Source organism: Tiliqua scincoides, chromosome 7 (assembly GCF_035046505.1).
Source record: "Tiliqua scincoides isolate rTilSci1 chromosome 7, rTilSci1.hap2, whole genome shotgun sequence".
Lineage (NCBI taxonomy): Eukaryota > Metazoa > Chordata > Lepidosauria > Squamata > Scincidae > Tiliqua > Tiliqua scincoides.
Window position 1 is genome coordinate 79,279,416 of NC_089827.1, and position 6,795 is coordinate 79,286,210.

The window sequence follows — 6,795 nt, forward strand, 5'->3', positions numbered from 1 at the left end:
ATAAAAATTGTGTTCTGTATAATTTTCATCTTTTTGTTTCAGCTACATACCTTGATTTGGCTGGCCGGTTTTAAAAAAAAATCTGTGTAAGACTTATTGTGCAGAGGACTTGGGCACAGTTTAAAAAATGCAGACAAAAATGTCCTTTTTAAAGATATGGGAGTAAACAGCTCCCGGTTATGCACACTAACTTTGCATGAGCAAGTTTACAAATATATATTGTGTGTAAAACAGTGTGTGCAGTTTATTCATAATACAAGTTCAAATAAGTGCTATTGTATCAGTGCCACCATAATTATTATGTGTTTACACAGCACCATCAAGTTACATGGTGCCTAGAATTAAAAGACAGGTCCCTGCCTTTCAGGAGGTTGTGCTCTAGATATTGACTCAAGGGAGATAGCAGCTAGAAAGGGAAGGAAGGTGGAGGCAGAGTAACTAACATCTTAAATGAGAACATAGACAGTGTCTTTGCAGTTTCTGTTTTTACTCCTCAATCCAGTGTTCCCCACCTGAAAGATGGATGTCCTGAAATTGAAATGTGTTAAGTCTTCTAAGCAATGTAGAAGAGGGAAACACACAAGGCTGGGTTCATAACTTGGCATTCTATTGAGTAACAGGCACCATTTGTAAAACTTAATACATACAAAAGAACAGCAAATTCAACATAACTGACTACTAAGTGAAACCAAGCTAAAGCGTCACTTAGGTACATTCAACATACAGAACGTAGTCAAAATACATAGCTTAATGAGAGACAGTCCAAAGGAGGCCTGTCATGCGGCACCTACATTCAAGCTACATACAAAAAAGTATTCGCAGACACACATGAATCAATCCTGGGATTACTATAAGAGAAGAAGAATTATGTGAGCAGCACTGTGTGAAAGATTTGGGGTTTTAGCTCTAGCCCAGCCTCATGCACGGCTTTCCGATTCCCAGCAACAGACTTCCATATGATTGTAGCAGTTTATCTTATAGCCTGCAATTAGTTCCATGGATATGAGATTCTAGGTTATGCCTAGTCAGTGCTCTAGAACGTTAACATTAATATGTGCTATGGGGTGTATGAAACATATAATGCACCTGTATTGCATCATTCTGAATCCCAGTTTAGAAAGTTCCCGTAGTGGTACTAGCACTGATTGGAGTTCTGCAGTGCTTGGAGGGGAATGAACGTGATGGTTATGGAGATATGTTATGACTACGGTGGATGTAAGTCATTGCATGGGGGCAGTTTCCAGCAGTCTCTCTAACTTGTACCCCAGTTATTAAGTAGCATTTCAACAGGTTATATTCTTTTTGCATTCACTAAAAAAAAATTGCAGTGCTCCTCCACCTCAAAAAAATGACAACAAATTCCAAATAAGAGAGAGCTCAAAATAGTGTAGATATATGTTCAGACACTGCATGCAAGGCAGATGTGACTGTTAGTATTTGCAGCTGGTTCAGATGAAGATAGCTATTCCTAAAAATAAATAGCCCTATGTGCATTAAAATTTGGGAGCATACGAAAACTGTCTTGTAAGATTAGAGTCACATCTGTATCTTATCTTCAAAAGTGTCCTGTACAAAGTTCATTCTGCTTTTTGTTTTAAATCACTGCTATACAGACTGACAGCTAATTTTAATTCAAAACTGCATGTGAGACATGTTCACTTTTATTACTGGCACAGAAGATCAGCAACATCCCAGAGTCTGATTTATGTGGTTAAAATTTGTTTGCAGAGTAGCTAATCCAAAACGTGCGTAATGTGGTTGTCAACGTTAGAATCTACTTTGTTTTTTACTATGAATCTGAAAGGAATTTAGGCTGTTATCTGGATGTACCATGTGGGAGCACTTGGGCTCAAATAAAACCTAGTAGGTCCTACCTCAGAGCAAATATGCATAAGTTCACACTGGTAAAACTGGAAGACTCAAATGTCAAATTCTTTTTCTAGATCAGTAAAGTATATGGTACACTGAGCCCTAAAAAGAAATGATCTGTGCTTTGGCAAAATGTGAGCTGGAAGCAATAATTTATTTAGCCATGCCTGATAGTGAAAACCAATCAGTATATTGTTTCCTTATGAACATATTAAGCACCAAACTACATCTGGATATACTGAATTTGTTCGATATTAATTTTCAGATATTGCTGTAAAATATGAAAATCTGGGTCTGAACCTGTCATGACCTTAACCTTGAAAAAATTGACTTGTTTTTGACTTCTTGTTCCTAATCTTTAGGTATTTTTGCTGTCAATTTTCAAATGTATTGCTCAAACTAGAGGGGTTGGAAACTTGGTTTTGAAACAGCTTGTCAATGCTTGAGACTTAAAGGGGAAAAAGAAAGAAAAAACGAGATGCAAGGCTGTTAATACATGAAAATGTGAAGCTGACAGTTTTTCTCAAAATATGGTGTCAGCAGTGCAATCCATAGCTGGAGTGAACACAGCTAATTTAAAGTAAAACCTTGACATAACCTGTCAGAAACACTGTCCCTTTTAGACTGAGCTCTTGGTAGAAATTGTACACTCCTAAGAAACCAGCTTGACTTAATTATACACTGGTTTTGAGGTGGAGCTGAGTATTCAGAGGACGTAGTTTGATCTTTTCCCTCTAGGTGCTTGTTTAATTAGCTGTGTGATAGCTTCAGGGGAGACTCTTACCTTCATTTATCACTACCTGCTCACATTTTATCAGCGCACCTCTCAACCTTATTTGACATTTTATGAGAATGCAGAAAGACATGGGTGAAAGTCAGATATGCTCATCTCAGCTTTGGATCTCACCACCTCAAAATGGCTGTGGATTAGAGTTGGAGCATACTATCCCTCAATTTAAGTCATACTAGCACAAAGTAGGGGAAGAGCCCGACTTGGTGGACCAACTGCATGTTGGCCACTACTTCCTCATCCGAGACATGTTTTTTTTCCTTCCCCTTTTGGCAATCAAGCCCAAAAGTACTAAGCATGGCTTTCTAAGAATTGATGGTAGGTGAAGTGTTTTTGTTTTTCCTGGTGGTGGGTTCATGCCCTTCATCCACAATTGGGCTTTGCAAGATGAACTCTTTCACAACAGATTGAAAAGAGCTCAGAGCTTTCTTTCTCCTATGCCCAGCTCAGCAACTCAGTCTCAAGTCACGTTCATGAAAGCAGAAAGGGGTCCAAATGCTTGCTGCAGCACCTTGCCCTGTTCTTTTCCCTGGAAGCAATAGGGTGCCCTCCCTGGCAGTCCTTGGCTTCTTCCTTCCTGATGCCTTGAATGCTGTAATAACACCCCAGTGATCCTGAGAAATGCAGTTTTCCCAGACACCTGTGCATGGATGCCAGGTGTCCCCCCAAACCACAAGCCCCTGGGTGCTTGCTGCCTGTGCTTCTGTTCTTGTTACATCAAGGCACAAGGGAAAAAGTCCTGGTTTAAATTTCAAGGTAAAAAAGAACTTTGGAGGAAAATGTTACTCTGGAAGCATTCTGAGCAGCACACGCATACAATCTGAAATGGGTAAGTCTGGGACAGGTAACTGGACATTTATCAGTTGCATCACTTCTTGTGCCTCTAGGAGAACTGGTGGATCATTAGCCAGATCTCCACAATGCATTCCAAGCTAAGGGCTCCCTTCCTCCACAAAGGATGACAATTTTTTTACATTTTATTTTGGTAACTCCCCTAGTTTCCATTTCACAGCAAAGTTAACTTGGGGTTTCCATTCAAGCCAAACCCAACGTTCTTGGTTCAGGGGAGGTTTAGAAGAAATCTAAGATGCCAGTTGTCTGTCTCCAATTTTCTCCCCAAAGCTCTACCTCCCACTGCCCTGAACCATCCCATGTGGTATTATAGAATCTACCGTCCTTGTTGGATGAAGACATGCTGTCCATCCCAACCTGTACTGACCATGTGAGCACTTTGCTTTCATCAAGGAGGAGCTTTGTTCTCTCATCAGAGCACAATCCAAACTTACTGTAACATCCTGCTAGTGCAGTGGCCACTCCACCACCCAAGGGTGCCACAAACATGCCATAAAGCATGTTCACACTACCCAGGAAGCAAACAGCACCTGCAGGGGGGCCTGTGCCACTCTGCTGATGCTACATCCTCAACTATGGCCGCTGGCCCATAGTTTGCTCGGACAGGTTGCTCGGACCTGTGCCTGATTTTTAGCAGATGCAGATCCAAGTAACTCCACAGAGGAGGCTGGGGTGCTGTTCAGTGTAAGGGGAAAAATATTCCCTTACCACTAGTAGACCTCCAGATTGCTCCAAAGCGGCACTGAATACAATGGAGGCCATGCAGCTCCACTGCACCAGAGCAATTTAGGATTGGGCTGCCCTAGTATGATAAACTCTCCAGTGAAGCTTAAGTGGGTGGGAGCCCACCATGCTCATGGAGAAGTTCCTTTCCCAACAATCCACAGGTTTAGGGGAAGCTTGGAAGCCACACAAATTGCTCACTCCTACTTGGAGAAAAAGGAACCATCATTGCATAGAACTTCTTGTGATCCATGATGGGCAAAGGTATCTTTCTTCTTTCTGAAACCTTTATTGGCATATCAAACGATTAACAATTGTACTTTATAATTGACATGTCAATTTGCATAACACTCAACAATTTAAACAAGATACTAGAATTATTTAAATTCTAATAGCGTTACTTTAAGGATCTCGGATAAATAACCAGCAACAGCTGCAGTTAGGGAATCACAAACATCACTCAAACTTGGAGAGAATAATATCAGAGGGGATAAGGTCAGAAGGGATCCAAGAATCAAGGTAATGATTCCGAATATCAAAGTGTCCTGGGCAAAGAAAGAGTATATGAAACAAAAAATCAGGAGTCTCATGACAAAAGAGACAGAGCCTTTTCTCCCGTGGAATGTTAAAAAAACGGCCAGAATGAACTGCCGACGGGAAAATGTTGAGGCGAGCTAACATAAAGGCTCATCTATGTAACGGATTGGTTAATGTATAAAAATAAATATATGCATGATTAAAGGATGGGGCCAAACCAAGGGAAAGAGGGGAACAAACAGAATTGAGACTATTACTTAGATAATTGAATTCAAGTGCTAAGAGCTTGTCTTTTATCAATGAATATGCTCTTGGAAGACTCATATCTGCCAGGGATTCTAATGAGAGGTTGAGAGAAGCAAGTTTATTTTCTATCAACTGAAACCAAGAAGAAAAATAAGAATCTCTTAACAAATCATATAATAAGGAACCGGAATGAGAATTTAAAAACAGCTTAAGCCAATATTTAAAAGTATGTAACCAGGCTGTAGTTGTTGGAAGATGGATACCTAATTCTAGGATAATTGTGGAAACACGAATTAAATTTGGAATCCCTAGAATTCTACGAAAAAAAGATGCTGCGATCTGATCAATATCCTTATTAATTGCTTTAATCCAAATTGGGGCACCATAAAACAAATGAGAAAGAATTTTGGACTGAAAGATCTGGATAGCAGCAGGAACATACTGGTTACCTTCATTATAAAAAATTTTTAAAATGGCTTTAAGTTGGGGAGAAAGAGATGAAGTGATAGCTTTCTTATGAAGAGACCAAGAAAGTTTATAATGAAATATAAGACCCAAATATTTATAAGATTGGACTTGCTTATATATATTTGGACCTATCGTCCATGTTATAGGGGACCAAGAGCAGGAAAACACCATAATTTGAGTTTTGTTTGAATTGATTGTTAGGTCATTTAGTGTACAGTACTCCTGAAATTTAGCCAAGATGCAGCGAAGTCCAGATTTAGTTAGAGATAATAGTACTGCATCATCTGCATACAAGAGGGTAAAGACAGGGACCCCGTTTAGAACCGGAGTAGAATGAGTAGAAGAAGAAAGAAAAGAAGGTAAATCAGATAGAAATAAATTGAATAATAAGGGAGCAAGGATACAACCCTGGCGGACACCATTGTGAATAGGAAATCTGTCAGTGAGAATATTAGAATTTGGGATCCGAACCTGACCAAAATTTTGAGAGTGTAATTGACGTAGCAGGAATAATAAACGCAAGTCTATTCCCCATTTAAGTAGTTTAGACCATAAAAGGTCTCTATTCACAGAATCAAAAGCACCTTGGAGATCAACAAATGCAGCAAAAAGGTTAGCTTTATTATAAATAAAATACTTCTCTGCTAAATAAGTCAACGTAAAAATATGATCAAGGGTAGAAGCTCCTGCCCAAAAACCAATCTGTTCCTTTCCGGGGAGGTTTTTAGAAATTGCCCAGGAAGAGAGTTTTGTTAAAAGATACTTTGAATACAATTTTCCAATGTTTGATAATAAACTTATTGGGCGATAATTTGAAGGTGATGAAGGGTCACCTTTTTTGTAGACTGGAATGAGAGTAGATGTCAACCAGGCATCAGGAAAACGACCTGTGGAATTAACCAAGGTAAAAAAGGATGCAAGTGGTTCTGCCCACCAATTGGGATTATTAGACAAAGTCTCATTCAAAATGTTATCGGGCCCAGGAGCTTTACCGGGTTTTAAAGAAAGAATTAACTCATGTATTTCATTAGGGGAAACTGGAGGCCATTCCAAGAGATCCTGTGGAGTACTGCTGGGAAGTTGAATTGGGGACAAAGATGAGAATTTTTTTGAAAAAAAGTCAACCCAGGTAACTGCAGAGATAGATGGAAGCAAATTTGAAATTGAACAGGTTGATCTGGAAACTAAAGTCCAAAAGGCCTTTTGATTATGGGAAATAATTGCAGAATGTAATTGGTCCCACTTACGCAGAGCATACTGATGTCTTTTCTCATCAAATAATTCATAGCATGTTCCGCGTAAATAAAAAT